The sequence below is a fragment of the Canis lupus genome, chromosome 1, assembly GCF_011100685.1.
Source record: "Canis lupus familiaris isolate Mischka breed German Shepherd chromosome 1, alternate assembly UU_Cfam_GSD_1.0, whole genome shotgun sequence".
Lineage (NCBI taxonomy): Eukaryota > Metazoa > Chordata > Mammalia > Carnivora > Canidae > Canis > Canis lupus.
In genome coordinates, this window is record NC_049222.1 from 97,066,832 (window position 1) to 97,086,659 (window position 19,828).

Here is a 19,828-nt window from a genome sequence, read left to right on the forward strand (position 1 = left end):
TATAAAACAAACTGTTGAAGATTAATGTTATTTTGAACATTAAAAAGTTCTTTCCCCAATATTTAACAAATTTGGTGTTAGCTGAAACACTACTAGCAATAATCGTAATTTTCGTGAGATCAAAGTTTTCCTTAGACACGAAAAACTCTAATTGGGATAAAATCCAAGACCGATCCCAAAGGTTCAACTTCCTCCCAAGTGTTCTCTCCGATGACCAATGTCCTCCACTCAGGAAGCCCACCGTGAAAACGCACAACCGATAATAGGGAAGGTAACATTGGTGAATATTCTGATCACAGAGTTCTAGAGTCATCTGTGAGTGCCAGAGGACAGGGTCGTGACAGCAGGTGTGCAGGATCCACACACTTCAAGTCAGGATGGAAGGAGGCAGAGCCGGCTGTGGTCAGTCTCACACTGGTTTTGCCCTAGGACCTCCTCCCTATTCACGGAAACAGGACATGCACCGGACCCTGAGACCCGGCTAGTGGTGGTCAGGGGAGAGCCGGGGATTTTTCCCTCCCTCAATGCTGAGAGACCTTGAACAGAGATCAGGGATCACTCAGCTGCATCGTGTGTCTCGCATCAAGTAAGAAAATCCAAGTCCCGCTCTAGGCTGTGCTCCGTGCGCTCCCCCTGGACACGGGAGTGCGGCTGGTGGGCACCACGGCATCCTGTGGCTGGGCGTGGGTGGAGGCGGCCCCAGCTGGGGAGGAGGTCTTGCCCACTTCACGACCCCCGAGGCCTTGGCTCCGATCTCGGAGGATGGCCGTGTCCTCGCCTGTGCTCGTAGGTAATGTTGGCACTGATCCCCCAAAAGCATTTGCTGCTGATGCACCACCAACACGGTGGATCACAATCCTGAGCACCTCCATGCCATTTAGTTGTTAAAAACATGGCACACCGGTTCACACTTGGCCTTAGGAAATACCGAAAATTAGGGAAATGTGCCAAACAGATGGGCACTTGGCTGACTCCTGCCCTGTCCTTATTATTCCAACATTCACCCCAGGACCGCTTTGATTGCTTCCCCATTCTGTTCCCGCGTCAGCTCCTTGTGGCGCCTTTGTTCCTATTTTGTTCCACTGACTGCTGACAATGGCATTTGATGTGTGAAGAGACTCAGCGGAGGGTGATAGGGACGTACTTGGGCAGAAAGTTAGTTCTGCTCTAACCTGGGTCCCAGCTAGCAGCCCCCAATGCAGGGCATCCACCTCTCCTCTAAAACGTGTGTGTATGCTGCTTTTACTTAGGAAGAGAAAGAGTTTACAGTCTCACTTTGTACTTTAAAAAATTTCTATAACATTTAGCTCGTGATTCAGAAATTATAAATAAAGCTGTTTTACCTTCCCAAAAAAAAATAAAAATAAAATGTGTGTGAAGACGCAGAAGAAATTAAGATTTACAACACTGGCAAATAAGCTGGGGGGTGGGCGCCGGCTGGGACCAAGCATGTCCATGAACTAAAATGTCAGTATTTCTCCACCTGGGGAGGCAAACTGGAGTCTCACCGAGAGATGAAGGGGGCTCTTGGGAATGGTTGGGGTCTCTTGGAAGAGATTGTCGTCTGCAGCCAACTGAGATGCACAGACCAAAATGGGTGGCCGTGAGGTGAGGATGACAAACACAGGCTGTGGTTGACGTGGAAATGAAAAATCAGAGAGGGAGACAAACCATGAGAGTCTCCTAACTCTGGGAAACAAATAGAGGGTTACAGAAGGGGAGGTGGGAGGGGGCATGGGGTGACTGGGTGATGGGCACTGACCAGGGCACTTGATAGCATATATGCTGGCAAATTGAATTTAAATTTTAAAAATATAAAAAAAGAAAAGGAAAGGAAAGAAAAAGAAAAGGAAAGGAAAGAAAAGAAAGAAAAGAAAAAAGGAAAGAAAAGAAAGAAAAGAAAAAAGAAAACAAAAGAAAAGAAAAGAAAAAAGAAAAGAAAAGAAAAGAAGAAAAAAAGAAAAGAAAGAAAAGAAAAGAAAAGAAAAGAAAAGAAAAGAAAAGAAAAGAAAAGAAAAGAAAGAAAAGAAAACCTCACATCACCAGCCCCAACCAAGGCACTGTGGGGGCTCCTCCTCCTCGGAGGGAAGCCTGGAGGGTGGTACAGGAATGTGAGTTCCCCATCTCCACACCCACTCTCTCAGGAAGCTGAACTGCTGTTGGCCCAAAGCCACGATCCAACTGCTCCCACCAAACTCTCTCTAGTCATGGAATCTGCACCACGCAGAACCAAGGGGAGGTACAGAATCCCTGGTGGTGATTATGCCCTAGAAACAGCAGGTGCCACCAAGGAGCTCCCTAGAGACAGAACCAGGAGCACAGGAGGCTTGAGCGAGGCACACAGGGTACTGCCTGTGATCTCAAGATCAGAGCATCAGGAGCAGCCCAGCTAGTACCAAATTCCTACATTTTTTCCCCCAAAAAGTATCTGTAAATGGACACCTCCCAGACCCCAGAGAGTGGGCTGGAATGTACACCAGGCCCAAGGTATGCAGTGGAGGAGAAGAAACATGGGGGCCGACCTTACCAGGTGACACTAACAAAATGACAGCATCTGTCTGAAATGACAGCATCTCTTTTGATAAAAAAAAAAAAAGCAGAAGTTGAGGCACATGAAGAGATGGAGAATTATTAGCTATAGAAGTTGGAAGACACTTAAGAAATATGATTAATGTATTCAAGAAAGCAGTATCTAAAATGCTGGAACAGGGGCACCTGGGTGGCTCAATGACTGAGCATCTGCCTTTGGCTCAGGGTGTGATCCTGGAGTCCCAGGATCGAGTCCCACATTGGGCTCCTTGCAGGGAGCCTGCTTCTCCCTTTGCTTGTGTCTCTGCCTCTCTCTCTGTGTGTCTCTCATGAATAAATAAATAAAATCTTTTAAAAAAAGATTCTTGCCATTATGATGAAGAAGAAAGTTTTATCTATTTTAATTTTCATTTTGCTAATTACAGATGAGTTAAAATGTATTTTCAACTGCCTTAGACATTTGCTGTTACTCTTCTGAGAATTGTCTATTTATATTCTTTACTCACTTTTCTATCAGAAAATTAGCATTTTGTCCTTGCAGTGACATATCTTTTCTCTTTTTATAAAACTTATTTTAAAAATAATCATAATGATTTTAAAAAATTATACACAGAACAAGAAATTTTAAAAGTACAACTATAGAAAGAATTCAGAAAGCTTCTTGTGAAAGGAAGAAAGGAAAAGGAAAAAATAGAAAATTCAGGTTGACATCAGAATTCTCAACAGCAATATGCTATATGATTTATTATATAATTTATTATCTAGTTAAGCTACCAGCTAAATGCAGGCATAGAATAAAACATTTTCAGTTATGGAGACTGAAAGATACAGGAACCTGTGTTTGAAACTGTCATTGGAAACATCTTTGAAGGGAAATATTTCAGGAAAAGATGAATATGTTCTCAAACAATGAGATAGGAATCACATAATTAAGAAAATGATACATAAGTAACCTAGGAAGTTGACTGGGCTTTGCAAAGTGAACTCTATGCATCCTAAGGTGGCAGGAAAGAAGCCACTGAGTTTAGAAAGAAAAACATTTAATTCATAGTTATAATCTGATTTTAGTTCCACTATTTTGCAGATTTTTTCTATATTATTTCTATATATTTTTTCTATTTTGCAGATTTTTTCTAAAAATCTGTATAGATTTTTTCTATACAGTGTGTATATAAAAAGCATTAACATATTCTATAAATTAATAAATGTGATTTTTAATTAATAGTTATTTATAATCAAACAGATTTGTAGGTGACTGTTCTAAAATGGCAAGATCACCTTACAACAAAAAAATACACCTAGAACTAAAATATTGAAAAATAGCAATTTCATAGTCTGGTGAGTAGTAGGAGAGAAAATAGAGAGGTAGGAGCTTAATGAAGGAATCCTTTAATTCAGGGTGAAACTTTAGATATTTATAAGCTCTTGAAGTTATTGGAAAAATAACAAGGCACCTGTTAGAGGGAATGCATAAGATAGAGAAATTAATCAGAAGAATAAATATAGAACATAAAGCTTTCCTAAATGTAGAAAATGAAATATACACAGTGTAATTTTAAAAAGAATATAAATTTATCAGAATTCATAAAATAATATAGCAAAACCAAGTCTCATTAGGAGCAGTCATAAGAAATAAAAAGGAATATAAACATTAATCAAATAAAACAGTGTAGGTTGACATCAGCAAGATGGCCGGGTAGGAAGATCCCAGCCCTCATTCTTCTGTAAAGATAGCAGCTTAAAGGCAATATATGGACTGAATGTCCTTTGTGAGAGCTTCAGGCAAGCGGCCGAGCACCCCAGGTGAGCACAAAGCAATGAATTAGGTGAGAAAGTCCATTTATTGAACTGCCCTGGTCTCTCCTTCTTCCCAGGATCATGCAGCCTGGTTGGGAGAAAGCTCTCAACGCCTGGCTCTCTCTCCGGATGAAGATAGAAAAAATTGTGCATCAGTGTTTGGGATATCTGGGCCCCGGCACAGGAACTGGTCTCCATCTCCCTGGACTTGCGGTGCCAGAGGGAACAGAGGTGTCATTCAAATGCCAGGTGGGGCATCTCTGAGGACAAAGCACCAAGGACTCTGCAGTATCACAGACAGACACCAGGTGGAGCAAGAGATAACGGGATCTTGAGGACCAGGAGAACCGCTTTCCCTGGGCTTCTGTGCCTTAACCAAGATAGGACCCCACCCCAGAACACCTTACAGAGCCCATGCTGATTGGTGGGGATCTCCCCACTGTATGGAGCCAGTCTGTAAGGACAGGGAGAGGTGGCTGTTTTTCTCAAATGCCCAAATCTCAACAGAAGATCATAAGGCATACAAACAAACACAAAAAATATGGTCCAAATAAAGGAAAAAAAATAGTCTCCAGAAACTGGTTTTTAAGGAAATGGAGATATGACAATTACTTGATAAAAAAATTCAACAAATGGGGATCCCTGGGTGGCTCAGCAGTTTAGCGCCTGCCTTTGGCCCAGGGCGTGATCCCAGGGTTCCGGGATCGAGTCTCACATTGGGCTCCCAGCATGGAGCCTGCTTCTTCCTCTGTGTCTCTGCCTCTCTCTCTCTCTCTCAAATAAATAAATAAAATATTTTTTAAAAATCAGCATATGTATCTTAAGGAAGATCAATGAGCTAAGATTGAACACAGACAATAAATGCAATCAGGCAAATGATTCGTGAACCAAGTGAAGATTCCAACAAAAAGATACAGACTATTAAAAAGAACCACATAGAAACTCAAGAACTGAGAATACAGTAATTGAATTGGAAAATTCACCAGAGAGATTCATCAGCAAACTTAATCAGAAGGAAGAATCAGGGGCCCCTGTTTGGCTCAGTTGGTGAAGCATCTGCCTTCAGCTCAAGTCATGATCCCAGGGTCCTGGGATCGAGCCCCACATTGGGCTCCCTGCTCAGCAAGGAGTCTGGTTTTCCTTCTGCCCCTGCCCCTCCCCCGGCTTATGGTCTCTCTCTCTCTCACTCTCTCTCAAACAAATAAAATCTTTAAAAGAAGAAGATAGAAGAAGAAGAAGAGGAAGAAGAAGAAGAAGAAGAAGAAGAAGAAGAAGAAGAAGAAGAAGAAGAAGAAGAAGAAGAAGAAGAAGAAGAAGAAGACTTGAACACAGGCTATTTGAAATAATAAAATCTAAGGAATAAAAAATTGAATGAAGAGAGGAGACTTATGGAGCCTTCCCAAAAGGACCAGAGTGTCCATTATGGGAGTCCCAAAAGGAGAAGAGAAAGGGAAAAGATGAAGAAAGTCTGTCTGAAAAAATAATGGCCAATAGTTTCTGAAATTCAAGGAATGAAATGCACAGACAAACCAAGAAATTTGACAAACCTTAACTAAAATAAACTCAGGCCAGCATTACCGTGTACCAAAGCCAGAAAAAGACACCAAAAGAAAAAAGAACTACAGACCAATTTCCCTGATAGATTAAAATGCACAAATCCTCAACAAAATATAGCAAATTGAATTCAACAACAGATAAAAGGAATGACAGACTAGGATCAATAGGGTCTATTCCTATGATGCAAAGATGGTCCAAAATATAAAAACCAATCAATGTTATACACCAGATCAACAGAATGGAAGACAAAAACCGTAGGATCAACTGATATAGGGAAAAGCACTAGAAATATCTCAACATCCTTTCATCAAAAAACACTCAAGAACTAGGAATAGAAACCACACATTTAAAAAAGCCATATATGAAAAGCCCACAGCTATCATCTCACTCAATGGTGAAAGCCTGAGAGCTTTCCTCTAAGATCAGGAATAAGTCAAGATGCTCCCTCTCACCGCTTCAATTCAACACAGTATTAGAAGTCCTAGCCACAGCAGTTAATCAAGAAAAAGAAATAAAAAGCATCCAAGTTGGAAAGTAAGAAGCAAAATTATCCCCATTTATTGGTGACAGTCTCGTATTTGGAAAATTCTAAAATTTCAAAAGAAAAAATCTGGTAGAACCAACAAACGGATTCAGCAACATTAAAATGAAAGCAAACATCCTACCATTTATAAAGAATCTCAAGGGATCGTGAATAGCCAAACAATCTTGAAAAAGAAGAACCATATTGGAAACCTCATAGTTCTTGAATCCGGAACATACTACCAATCGGCAGTGATCAGGATAGTGTGGTTCTGGCATGAAGAATGACATGGAAATCAACAGAGCAAAAGAGAGAGTTCAAAAATAAACTCTTGTTTATACAGTAAATTATAACATCTTCCAGAAGTATAGTACAATAATATCAAATCAGATTATTGGCCTTGATATGGTCAAGATATAGAATGTTTCCATCACCACAAGGACTCTCCATGTTGCCATTTTATAGCCAAACCCACTTGCCTCCGGCCGTTGGCAACCACTAATCTGTTCTCCATTTCTGTATTTTTCTCATTTCAGAGTGTTCTACAACATTCTAGAATCACACAATATGTAACCTTTGGGGTTGGCTTTTTCCACTTAGGTAACTTACTGATGACTCACCCAGGTTGTTGTGTCTATCAGTAATCCTTTCCTTCTGGGGCACCTGGGTGGCTCAGTGGTTAAGTGTCTGCCTTTGGCTCAAGGAGTCATCCTGGAATCCCAGGATTGAGTCCCGCATGGGACTCCCCACAGGGAGCCTCCTTCTCTCTCTGCCTATGTCTCTGCCTCTTTCTCTGTGTGTCTCATGAATAAATAAATAAAGTCCTTATAAAAATAATAATAATCCTTTCCTTCTGATTGCCTATTAATATTCTGTGACATGCATATATCACAGGTGCACTTCTCACCCACTAAAAGACATCCAGATTATTTCAACTTTTAGTTATTACAAATAAGGTTGGTGGGATCATGGACATCCAAGTAGAAAATACAATGGATCAACAATCAAGCTTCCAGAACTGATAACTTATTTTAGCAAGGTTGTAGGACCCCAGATCAAGATACAGAAAAAAAAAATTTATTTCTATAAACTGATAAGGAACAATTGGAAACTTAAATGTGTAAAAAATAACAAAAAGATACAATCACCAACAGTGGCATAAAAAATAAAATACCAAAATAACTGGGGATAAATTTGACAAAAGGAAAAAGCCTTCATCACACTATAGATGACAAATGTTTGGTGAAGGACATGATGACATGAATGAATGAGGAGATACACATGCTCACAGGTGAGAAGAGCCAATATTGTTCATGTGTTCATTCTCTCCTATTATAATCCTATATCCAACACCATCCCTAGTAAGAGCCCAGGGAGCTTTCTAGAGAAATTGGCCTCCTGGTTCTAAAATCCAGAGGAAAATGGAAAAGGCAGAGAATAAACAAAACAATTTTTGCAAAAAAATAAAGTTAGAGGGCTAACATTACCAACTACCACATAAAGGAATCTCAGGACGTGCAGAGGGAAGGCAGTCACCAAAACGATTGGACATGGCACATGGCTCCATGTACAGGAGATCCCAGTGAATGCACGAGAGGTGAGGTGAGGTGACAACGGCCTGTGAGTGGTGGCCAGGGGTTGGGTGGGGGGATTATGAAAAAGCAGCAGCAGGGAACTTTGGGGGGGGATGCATGTCTTTGTTATCTTGATTGTGATAATGTTTTCCCAGATGCATACATATGTCAAAGCTCATCAAATTAAGCTCTTCCAACACACACACCCTATTGCATGCCAATTGTACGCCAGCGTAGCTGTTAAATAAAGTATTAGCAAATGTGATTTGTGCAGAACTCATAATGAAAGTCCCCTTTCCCAGTCCCAACCCTGGGGGGATGAGCTCGAATTAGGAAGCGAAACTTCCTGTTCATGAACCTGAGGTACAGCGAACCCATCAGATTTTACTAATTCTGAAGTGAGAAAATAGAGTAAAAATACCCAAAGTGGCAAAATCTGTCTCCTAAAGTGGCCTTGGGTTAACATACAAGGGCTCTCTGCAAATTAACTTTGTAAAATGAACTTTTCCTACTTTGAATGATGCCTGTAACTTCTTTAAGAGAAATCGGTGACTGTTGAGTGTGAGAAGTTAATAAGAACACTGATTATACCAAATATCTGAAATTGATGTAATTAGACAATACTTTTTCTTTTTTCAGATTTAAAGCAGGACTGAATTATTTACAGATGTTAAATGTGTATTTCAGGGTTTTGTTTTGTTTTTAAGTAAAAGTGGTTGATAATCAGTAGCAGTTTAAATTCTAAGCTCCTAACAAAAAAACACAGATCTAAGAAAGAAAGAGAAAAGAAAGAAAGAAAGAAAGAAAGAAAGAAAGAAAGAAAGAAAGAAAGAAAGAAGAAATCTTTTTACTAGATTTCCACTGTCTGATTACTCCATCCTTACAGCACACTCCTAAAATTCTTGGGAAAGAATTTTATGAAAAGAATGCTTCATTCTTTTCATAAATAGAGAATATTCTTCTATTCAAAAAGTAAAATAAAATAAAATAAAAACAAAGAGCTGGCAATATTGCATTGAATTTGACATGTTGTTTGCCCTTGATGTACCCCTCAGAGGTAGGGTTCATAGATGTACAGGCAGGTGTAAAGTGGTAGGAGACTGGAGAGAAATCCAGGCGATAGAAACAGGACCATGAACCAGCTACAAGGAATTAGATCAATGTCTCCAATGGAAAGAGGTGTCCATGACTATGGGGTAAGTGTGAGAGCTCGCAGCCCCTGGCGGAGAATGTGCACAGGCCGTTGGGCACCAGCAGGGAGCCCGAAATGGCTCCAGCCCAGGGCATCTGGAGGAGGAAGTTTGGGGATGAATTGCCTTGAAGGAGGAGTAGCAAGAACAGGTTGCCTGGTGGTAAATGGAGCACGGGGCCCCCCTGCTGGATCAGCATCGCCTGACACCACAGAGAGCTGTGCAAGCAACCCAGCACTCCATGCGTGCGTGTGCACCCTTGGAAAACAGCTAACCCTTGAACGTAGGCATTGGGCCTTCTGACCGGACCACACCCCTTGTGCATTAAAGAGCAAGATGTTTGAACAAAAAGGGAGGCGACAAAGGACAAGACCAGGCAGAGAGGAAGCAGGTGCAGAGAGAAGAGAAAGCAGACCTCTGATCCCTCAAACCCGAGCAGCACGGGGCCTGGGGTCTGTAATAATTTCAGGGACCCAGGAATATGTTTCCATTTTAATTCCTCCAAACATATGAAGAAGATGAAGATAAGGGTAAACATAGAATAAACATAACCAGAGAATCTCTGCCTTTATACTGACAGAGTCATGATTCTCTAATGTGTTTTCTATCCTTGTTTTTCACGGGGGAGGAGGCTTCAAAGGCAGCCGTGCCTTGGGCTCCCCGAAGCCATGATGCAGCCCTGCACAGAGGAAGCGGCCAGCGAGGCTGCCTGTCTTAATAAATATTAGGACAGATGCCAATGCAGGGTCAGGGGTGACCTGACTTCGGGCTTATTGCTTGGAAGGCAGTGCAGACAGTGATGTGATTTCCTGGACCAGGAAGCAGGTGCCGGGTGAGGAGTCGGGTACAGATGTTTGCTGTGAAGTCCTCAGAAGCTGCCCGGTGGAGAGGAGCCAGTGAGACTGGGCAGGATCTGCTCCCCGGTGGCCCGCAGCGTCTTTCTGACCAGGACCCACCTGCTAGAAACACATGGAAATCTCCTCGACAGCAAGATACACTTAATAAAGGGGCCATGAGAGGACTTTTATTATCTAACTCCATCTGGCCTTTCCTTCCTCATCTCCAAGGGAAAATGTTAAAGGGGAATTTTAGATATATTAGTAAAATGATACACAGCCCAAGGAAATTCTGATCAACACATACTGTTTGGGGACATCTGGGGGGCTCAGTGGTTGAGCTTCTGCCTTTGACTCAGGTTGTGACCTCCGGGTCCTGGGATCAAGTCCCACGTCGGGCTCCCTGCAGGGAGCCTGCTTCTCCCTCTGCCTGTGTCTCTGCCTCTCTGTGTCTCTCATGAAGAAATAAATAATGTCTTAAAAAAAAAAAGACACACTGTCTACCTTCAGAAGATTGCCACACACATCATAAAATAGTAATATCCCCCAACAATATTCTGATAAACAGCTTGAAGTCTTCCAGGACTTGTGATGCTAAACCATGGTGCTCGTGGCATGTTCAAACTCCCCCAGGTTTTCGTTGATGGGATTGTGTCTGTCGGGTGTGAGCATGGAGGGCAGGGTGGCTATACAAGAGCCCATTGGCTTTTGCAGAAAAAGTAAGTGATCTAAAAAGTAAGGCAAAGAAAAGCAAAGCTTGGTCTGGTAGAAGGAAAGTCCCTGTACTTCAGGGGTTCAGAGAAGCTCCAGGAAGTGATGCTCGGTGCCAGTGCCACCGTGGCAGCTGTCCCCGTTCCCAGCAGGTGGGCAAGGAGGAGGGGAGCCTGGAGGAAGCTCAGCCCTCACCTGTCTGCATCCCTGGCCCAGGACCCAGGTGGCTCTGCGAGCTGTGAGCTTGGAGGGTGCGTGACATGCATTCGCGAGGGTGGTGGATGTGCCTGTTGTTCCATGTTTACACTCCTGCCTCCTACATCCTGCTGCCTTCTTCATGATGATGTGGTCCCATTTATAAACAGATTTTCAGTCTTGGGATTTATTTTTTTTTACCACTTTTTCTTTACCACTTTTTTTGGGCTCCATTCCAGTCTTGAAATGGGGTGTCCTCTCTGTACCACCAGGGTAAAGAGCAGGTCTTTTGAAGCACCTCACAGGCCCTCTGATGCTGTTTCCATTCTCTGCTCTCGGGCAGGGCCGAGTGCCAGGAACCAGGCACAGACCGCTGGCTCAGGACAGGGCACCTGCTGGACAGCTAGGCAAAGGCTGCAGGGTGACACCCGCCCTCTCCTCGGTGGTGGTGGGCTGGTGCCCACATTAGGAGCACAGGGTTTGACATCTGATGTTCTCTGGTGTATGAAAAACATGTGAATCTTAAACCCTTCTGCATTATTCCTGGACAACAGATTTTATTTTAACTGAAAAGCTATAGATTTGATTAGTTTATCTGGTTCTGTGGAGACAACTTCCCTGTGGGGACCATGTTCCTGTTGTTCAGGTGCTCCAGATGGGGAGGAGTGAACACTTCACAAGTACCTTCTGTTTCTTTTTTCTTTCTTTTTTTCTTTTTAAGATTTTATTTTTCATGAGAGACACACAGAGAGAGTCAGAGACACAGGCAGAGGGGGAAGCAGGCTCCCTGCAGGGAACCCAATGTGGGGCTCGGTCCCAGGACCCGGGATCACGCCCTGAGCCAAAGGCAGATGCTCAGCCACTGAGCCGCCCAGGCGTCCCTACCTCCTGTCTCTTACGTACACAAGTATTTCCTAATTAAAAATGCTTTCTTTTGTTTACAAATCATTCTGCTCAGTGTATCCTGAAAAGCTTTCTCTCCATACTCATTCCACTTTATTCACCAACAGCATAAACACGGAACGTTTTGCTTGCATGGTTAGAAAATCAAAGTGAAAAAAAAAAAAAAAGAAAATCAAAGTGAAGTAATTCCCTCTTAAAGGAGTTTCCTTGGAATGTTGGTGTATCATTTCTACAATGGGCCATTTAAAAGAGTGGAAGAAAAACCAAATGTGTAAAAAGGACATCAGCTTCGGGCAAGGGTCCCACTCCAGCTGTCCTCCTACCCCCATATCCCCCCACGTCCCGGGCAGGGGACGGCCCCCATGAGCAGCCCCCAGGAGTCATACAAAGGACAATTCTTTCATTTCCGTAAGGACTGAAAAGTCCTGCCTCTCGTTCCCGTAATATAGCAGCACGCCCAGCGAGGCTTTTCTTCTTTGATTTCCAGCAGTTCTCGTTGCCGATCAGCCCTCGGATTTCATAAAGCCCCTGTTCACAAATTGCACATTTGGATGACGGGGCGCGTGGCAAGAAATGGGCGATGTGTGTGCACGCCAGCTGCTATAAAAGAAAAGGAACAGTCAACAAAGGGGAATGTTTAGTTGGACCTGAAAACGTTTTTAATAAGAGGAGCGAGGCGGGTGCCCTGAAATATGAGGAAGCCGGAGAAGCCGGGTGCACTAGCATTTTTTTGGAAAGAGGTGTAACTCTGAGCCAAACAGGAAACTGTAGCTATTCCTTGTCCCCTGTGGGCCACTTAAATATGCTACACTGTTCAGAAGACACAGGAGAAACTGGTCTGCGGGTGGATCTGCATTGCCCATCCTAGGTGGTCGGAATGCGCTTGTTTATTTTGTTTAAATATATTAGACACGGTTACGTTTCATGCTGTGTCTGGGTTAGTGAGAGCAGTTCACCGTGTCACACCAACTTCTTTGCATGAAAGCCTGTGGCTGCCTCGTTCCTTCTCTGGTTTAGCAGGACACGGCTTCCGCGTAGGTGCAAGGTGAAAGGAGGAGCTGGCCCAACGGTTCTGAAGGAGTTTCCCAGGCTGCTGTAGATGCACTGAGCTCTGGGCACCCCGGGTCTACACCGCCTGCAGCACGGCTGTGTTGCTGGCCAGCTGATTTGAGAAAAAGTCTAAAAGGACCGGAAAAGAAACAAAGCACAGCTGGTTCCACAGGAAAAAAAAAAAAAAAAAAGGATAAATATCAACAGAACCACACCTCCTGCTGCCCATCCTGCCCTTGGAAACTGCTACTCTTCATCTGTTCATTAGATGAAACCAACCACGCTCCTCAGGGCCTCTCTGTGCGTGTCTAGTTAGAGTACCTTCCCCACCCCACTCCCACCCCCCCCACCCCCGGGGACGGCGGACATGCATTTGCTTTCAGGCTTCCCCAGAGCCCAGCTTCTGCTAAGGAGCGTCCCCGGAGACCCACCGTGATCAGCGTTTCCTCTGGGTTGAGACCGTACCGTGGTCATTTACGTAACGAGCATTTCCCCAGAGGTTCTGCAAGTGCGGCTGGGCTCCAGGTTATCTGCATATCTATTTTGCCATTGTAAAGTTCCAGAAACCTGGTCAGGACAACCTGAGTCCAGAGCAGGCCCGTGTGGGGGCGGCAGGGTCGCAGGGGTTGTTGACTGCGCACAACCCGCTGTAGGCGGCTGTGTCTGCACCGGGAGGGGGCCAGGCTGGCCCTGAGGACGAATCCACGGGTCCTAGGTCTGGGTGTCCGGGGAGGCCAGTGAGGGCGGCCAGACGGGGTGGATCTAGATGCAGGGGCGGCCCGGCTCCCAACATGACAAAGTCAGGAGTCAGAAAGCGCTCGAGAGCTATGACAGGGCTGGGGAGGCAGGGGCTCTGTTTTAGGAGATGGGAGACGGAGGAAAAAACGGGGACACGGGACAACTGACAAGGTGAGCTCCAAGCTCGAACTCGGTTCAGCCCCGCCTCTCTCTGAGGACCTGTGTGCCAGTGGCTTGGTTGGGGGAGCCTGAGCGCTCCTGCCTGGGGCCTGAGGGGTGCATCGCTAGTACAAAGAACTGGCCCGGTTCTGGCCCACAGAAACCCTCCTTCCCCCAGCAGGACAGCAGCCTGTCCCAGCAGAAAGAGCCACAGGATGGAGTGGAGCCTCTCAGGGCCTGTTTCAGCTTTGACTGCCATCAGAATCCACAGAGAAACTCATTCACATGCAAATTCCCAGGATTCTAGCCCTGATGCGCCCTGAGCAGACCCCTGGGCAGGCGCCTGCAGGAGGGGCTGGTTCCAGGCTGCACTTAAGTTTGTAAACCTCTGAGCTAAGTGTCGATGCCGCTCTTGGCTTCCCTTCCAGTTCACTACAGACCTCATGACGTATGTGCTCAGCAACCCGACAAGGGTGACCGTCTAGTTTCTGGCTGTTGGGTAAAATAACAGACACTTCCGTTTTGAACTTGAGGGGCCTCCCTAGAGGTTACTAAGGTGAGCGTTCCTCCATTGCCAGCCGTCATCCCCATCCGTGTTCTCACGTTCTGTGCTACGTGGGGTGAGTACGTTGAGCAAAATGCACTTCCCCAGACCCTCTAACAGCACGAGGAACACACATCACGTATTGCAAGAAATGGGGCATGTTTGTCGATGTGAAATTGGTTTGGATGAGACCAGGCAAGGGAAGCTCCCTTCTGACAAAATAGTGAGGGAGGCTCCCCGATGAAGCAGGATGGGCTGGGACTTTCTTGGCATCCATACGTGAAGAGCACCAGGCACCGTGTGGGAAGCGTGCTTCGGGCGGCAGGCGGAGTGACCTGCGAAGCCTGTGTGAGCACCATGGGACGTGCAGGATGGCTGGCGGGATGACAGCAGGAGACACGGAGAGAGGTCCAGAGCCAGATCTGTTTTTCTCACATAAAAAAGCACGGGAAGTTCATTTTTCCGAATATCATTTACTTAACAGAAGATGAGCACACCATGTACTTGACAACCCAAAGATGTTTTACATTAAGCAGCAGCTTCGTTCACTAAGCCAAAATAAAATAACTCCAAAAACATGAACACAGAAGAGGTGTCAGGTCCTTCTTGCACATACCAGATACTCAGAGAAGTTATTTGTGGTTTAGGCCCTGTGCACAGGGGCAGCCACATTCCTGGCAGCTTCCTTCGAGGCCCCCAGGACACCCAACCCCGTCATCAACACCGTAAGCTCCATGCACATGACACGCAACTGTGCAGAGCAGACCTGGGCTCGTGCAGCAACCCTGGCCAAGACCACCTGTCCCACCCGCCTCACCTGTGCCAGATGCCCATCTTCACAGGACCAGAGAAGTCCCCAGCCAACCCCAGGAAACCAAGAGCAGGGGATCTCCTTCCCCCGCCCCTGGCTACCTGTTGTTTCGGGAGCTGGAATTTAAGGTAAGTTTTTCCAAAACTAGGAGTCAAGTCCAAGTCCATACTCATGGTTTATGGTCTTGTTTTTTCCTATAGGAGTATCCGCGTGGAGCAGCATACAACTGGCTTTACCTACTTTGAAAATAGTGTAGGGCTCCCTGGAGGAACCTGCTTCTCCCTCTGCTTGTGTCTCTGCCAGTCTCTCTGTCTCTCATGAATAAATAAATAAAAATTTTTAAGTGTAAAAATACAACTCACTGGGGAATTAATATTATACACGTTCTGTGTGACAGGTGCTTTGTATCCTCTTCAAAACCTGGGAAGCGATGGGAGAGGAAAGAAGGGGGTAGAAGTTCTGTAGGAGAAACGTCAGGAGAGGGAGAGGTGCAGGCCTGGGCTCCTGCCAGTGACCCAAAGCCAGAAGGATCCTGGGCCTGGGAGCGTGTTTCCCCCACTCCAGAAGTGTGCCCGCTGCAGCCTGGGCCTCTGAGCCAGGCTCTGCACCGTGTCCCCGACCTCACCCTGAGGGCAGATTGGCTTCGGTAGCATTAGGAACAAAGGGTGTGGGTCTAGCTCAGCCAGCGACAGGGTGCTGCCCCGTAATCATGACTGTTCCTTTGGAAAGAACAGCGGCCACAGGCAGCCCGGGAGCAGGGTCCGAGGCAGGGGCAGGAGGGAGGGGGTAGCCGCCTTCAGGTGAGAGAGAGGCCACTGCACCGGCCCCACAGGACTCAGAACCTCATTACACTCTGTGTATGAGACAGTCAGGAGGCAAAGAGCTTGTGTCTGGGGCGGGGGAAACGGGATGTGTGATACCCCAAATGAGCAGAAGGCTCTCCATAGGCTGATGGGAAAGCTGGAGGGATATTGTCTTGTGGACCACCTGCATCCAAGAAAAGAGGGGTGAGCGTTGATTGCAATTTGGGGTCTTTTAAAAATATTTTTTAAATTTATTCATGAGACACACAGAGAGAGAGAGAGGCAGAGACATAGGCAGAGGAGGAAGGAGGTTCCCTGCAGGGGGCGGGATGTGGGATCCCAAGATCCCGGGATCATGCCTTGAGCCGAAAGCAGATGCTCAACCACTGAGACATCCAGTCACCCCTTTTGTTGCAATTATAATGGCATGGACAGGTCTAGGTGTCAGTAAGAGTAGCCGGGTACCTGCCTAGCAAAGCACTTGCCCAGGTGACATCTTACCTTGGGAAAGGTACTTCCATCTGGAACCAACACATAGCGGTGAACCTTAGCTTTGTCAGCCCAGTAAGGGTGGATTGTGTTTCGGGGTCAGGCCACACAATTCTAGGCCACAGGATAGACCCAGCAAGCTGTCTGCAGACCAGACTTGGGTACAAGGTGGAGGGAGAGGGGACCAGCAGTGTCTGGGCCCGTGGTGTGTTTTGCGGTTAGATGGAGAATTATATCCCCACCCCCCAACCGGGGGACATACCATCACTTATTCAACAAAACCTTTGTCGATACACAGGATGCTTACTTCCGGTATCTTATTCCCGTGAACAAGGAGTACACACTCTTGCACACTGGTGCTGAGTGTGTCACATGATCATAAACGGAAATGCTGCATCAAATGACACCTTTTTCAAATTGTACATGTGCTGTCAAGTTGTCCTATGAGATGGGGGCATCGTCTTCTGCGCCCCATGGATGGCATGCGTCACTTAGCCCACATCAGCACTACAAGTTAGATGACTTTCAAATCTTGACTGCATTTGTAAATGAAAGATCATGTCTGATAAGTGACTTAATTTGTATTTTGTGAACTATGAGTACAGTCAAGTGTCTTTCCTTGTGCCAGTTGACCATTTTTAGGTCTTTGCTTTAACTATCTGCTCACCCACATTATTTATTCTTCTATTGATTCTTCTATATTTTTTTAGCAGTTTTTATTCGCTGTGGAAATGACACCATTGTCATTTGCCTTTGGACTTGGGCCACCTTCCAGCTGCACCCCGGCCCAGACAATGCCTCCTTAAAACAGGAAAGGATTTGGCTGGACCCATCCACGGCATTCTGGGTGCATTGTCTATAATGTAATTTAATTTCCCTCTTCCTGAGAACTACTATTTCCTAGTCTGTGATAAGTAACAACCAGGAACATTATCGCAGCTCATGATGGGCATCACGTAGAAGGGCTTTTCTAGCATACATCTCACCAGTGACTTCGGCTAACATCAAATATTTTACTAAATAACTTCTAGAGCATATTATTTTCTTAGCAATCATATTCAACTTTGAAAAGGCTGGCATATTAGAAAACGGGGAATACACCCAAAGGCATAGTTTGTAAAAAAAAAAAAAAAATTGGGTCTTAGGTGCAGAGCAATACCTGTGAGCTGAGAGGATGAACCAAGGAAATACCGGCTGAGGTTGTTAAGGGCACAGCAGGCACACTCATGTAACGATGCATGAGAGTGTTTGAGGCAAAAAGAGTCAGACAAGGTCCTGCATCACTGGGTCTTCAGGGCTTCACGCGGACTTGACGTTGGGCATTCAAAATAAGCCAGGCAGACTCAATCCTATATGGGGGCTTGGAGTCTGGAGAAACTGAGTCTGCAAATGCAGGCACAGCCACTCTGAGGCTTCCCTCTGAGGGAGGTGAGCCTTCGTGCCCAAGGGGAAAGCCCCACACTGACCACCCAACGACAGGTGTTCTAACAAAGCCTTAACTTTAATAAAAACAACTTTAGCTTTGAGCGTCTGGTCTGCAAGGACAGGCGACAGGAAAATAAATTAGGAGCAGGTTGTGTAGCTCATGAAGTGATTTTGCAGCAGCAGCATAATTCGGTTGCTTCCCCCTTGCCATCCGTCCATGTGGCCCTGCTACATTCAGCCAAACGCGGAGTGAGAGCCACTGCAAATCTGGGGTACGGTGCCTCTGGGCTCATGGGATCTGGGTCTGATGATGCTGAATGCAGGCTCGGTCCACTGTCTTTCACTTGTTGAGCATTCTGGGGAGAAATAAGAGACCGTGTTGCCATCTGCATCAATGTGCTTGCATCCGGAAAACAATCAGATCAGTGTCCACTAGGCAGAGGGATTCACCCCCAGGCAAACGTCCTAGTTGGTAAAACTAAAAACTGATGTGTGTAACTAAATACTGTCTCATTTCTTCTTGGAATTAAATTGTCATTGTTGTAAAAATCCCCTTAGAGGTATGTGCTTTAAAGAGTTACATAGGAAAGACATCGGAAGGCCGCCAACCCATCCTTACGTGCCCCCTGCTTGTGGAGCCAGGGACCCTGGGAGGACCACGGAGGCCAGCCACATGGCTATGTTGAATCCCCAGGTATAAATGAGTGTGCACAGACTTGTCCTCGTCCCATAGATAGTCTACATCATAATAGACATGAGCCTATCAAGGTCTGTGGAGGATGAGTTTCTTTTTTTTCTTTTCTTTTTTATTTATTTGAAAGAGAGAGTTTTAATATTTATTTATTTGAGAGAGAGAGAATCCCAAGGGGAGACCAGACAGGGAGAAGCAGGCTCCTCACCGAGCAGGGAGCCCCGCATGGGACTGGATCCCAGGACCCCGGGGTCATGATCTGAATCAAAGGCAGACACTTCACCGACAGACCCCCCAGGTGCCCAGTGGAGGGCAAGTTTCTAAGGGAATTCTAAGGTCCCTTAGTGAATATGGAAGCAAATAACAAAGAAAACCATTCGTTTGCAGAAGTGCAAACGACCTTTTCTTATCCGGATCCAATATATACAGTTTTATTAAAAATCTCTCTGTTTTTCACATTTGCCTCTGATGATCAGATTGTGGATTCCCTTCCCCTCTGAAAGCATTTCTCTTACCAAAGTGTTACAGGCAATTAGCCGAGATTGGACCTTTCCAATTAGCCAACACCTGTGTGATTTATCAGCCATCTGGAATGTGCAGGTGAGGCTTCCAGAACACACCCTGCCAGCTGGAACTCGGGGCTGCGCCTCCGCTCACACATGCTGCACAGACATAGGCACGTCAGGCTGCTTCCAAAGCCTGCAGGTCTCTTGTAAAGGCTGCATCTTCTGGACAGAAATTGTCATCCAGTACGTGAGTGTATGATGTTAGGTCAAGAGATCTGGACGAAATATTTCTTCTCAGTTAAACTTTTGCCTTTTTCACCCAGAGTGGGGGAAAAGAAAAATTTAAGGCTAAAGATGGATGATCTAAGAATAATATAATTAAAATATATCTGGGTCTCTAGACTAGATATACTTGATCCATGCGATTATTTTGCCTTGGTCTAAAATCCCAGGGTCAGGCTAAAAGCAGCGCAGCGTGGACTTTCATTACCAATGTCATCTGGGTGCAGAGCCGCTGGGCATGAAGGTGCCCGGGGCATCGTTGTCTGACTGGTGGAGTTAAACGTGTCTCTGAGAGTCTGCAGCCCTGTCCTGAAGCTTGCTGTCAGGTAACCTGGAGCAAAACCTCGAACTGGAGTCACCCTCCCTTCTGTTGGGAAATTTAATTGAATGGTCCCTTGACCCAGCCCAGTAGGCTAAAGGCCACCCCAGGGTCCAGGCTGCCCTTCCCATCCTTGGGGCAACATTAGTGTAAATTGCTCATTGGGTAAATCATACCATTTTACTGATTCAGAGTC

General features: G+C 45.5%; 1 long non-coding RNA gene across 1 annotated transcript in view; it reads right to left on the reverse strand.

Moving 5' to 3' along the window:
• Nucleotides 1–17,491: 17,491 nt before the first annotated feature.
• The window catches only part of LOC111090787, a 28,209-nt gene continuing 25,872 nt past the window's right edge, over nt 17,492–19,828 (reverse strand). Inside the window, exon 4 of the long non-coding RNA XR_005353197.1 lies at nt 17,492–18,190. This is a non-coding gene — a long non-coding RNA (uncharacterized LOC111090787). The remainder of the gene's footprint in view (nt 18,191–19,828) is intronic.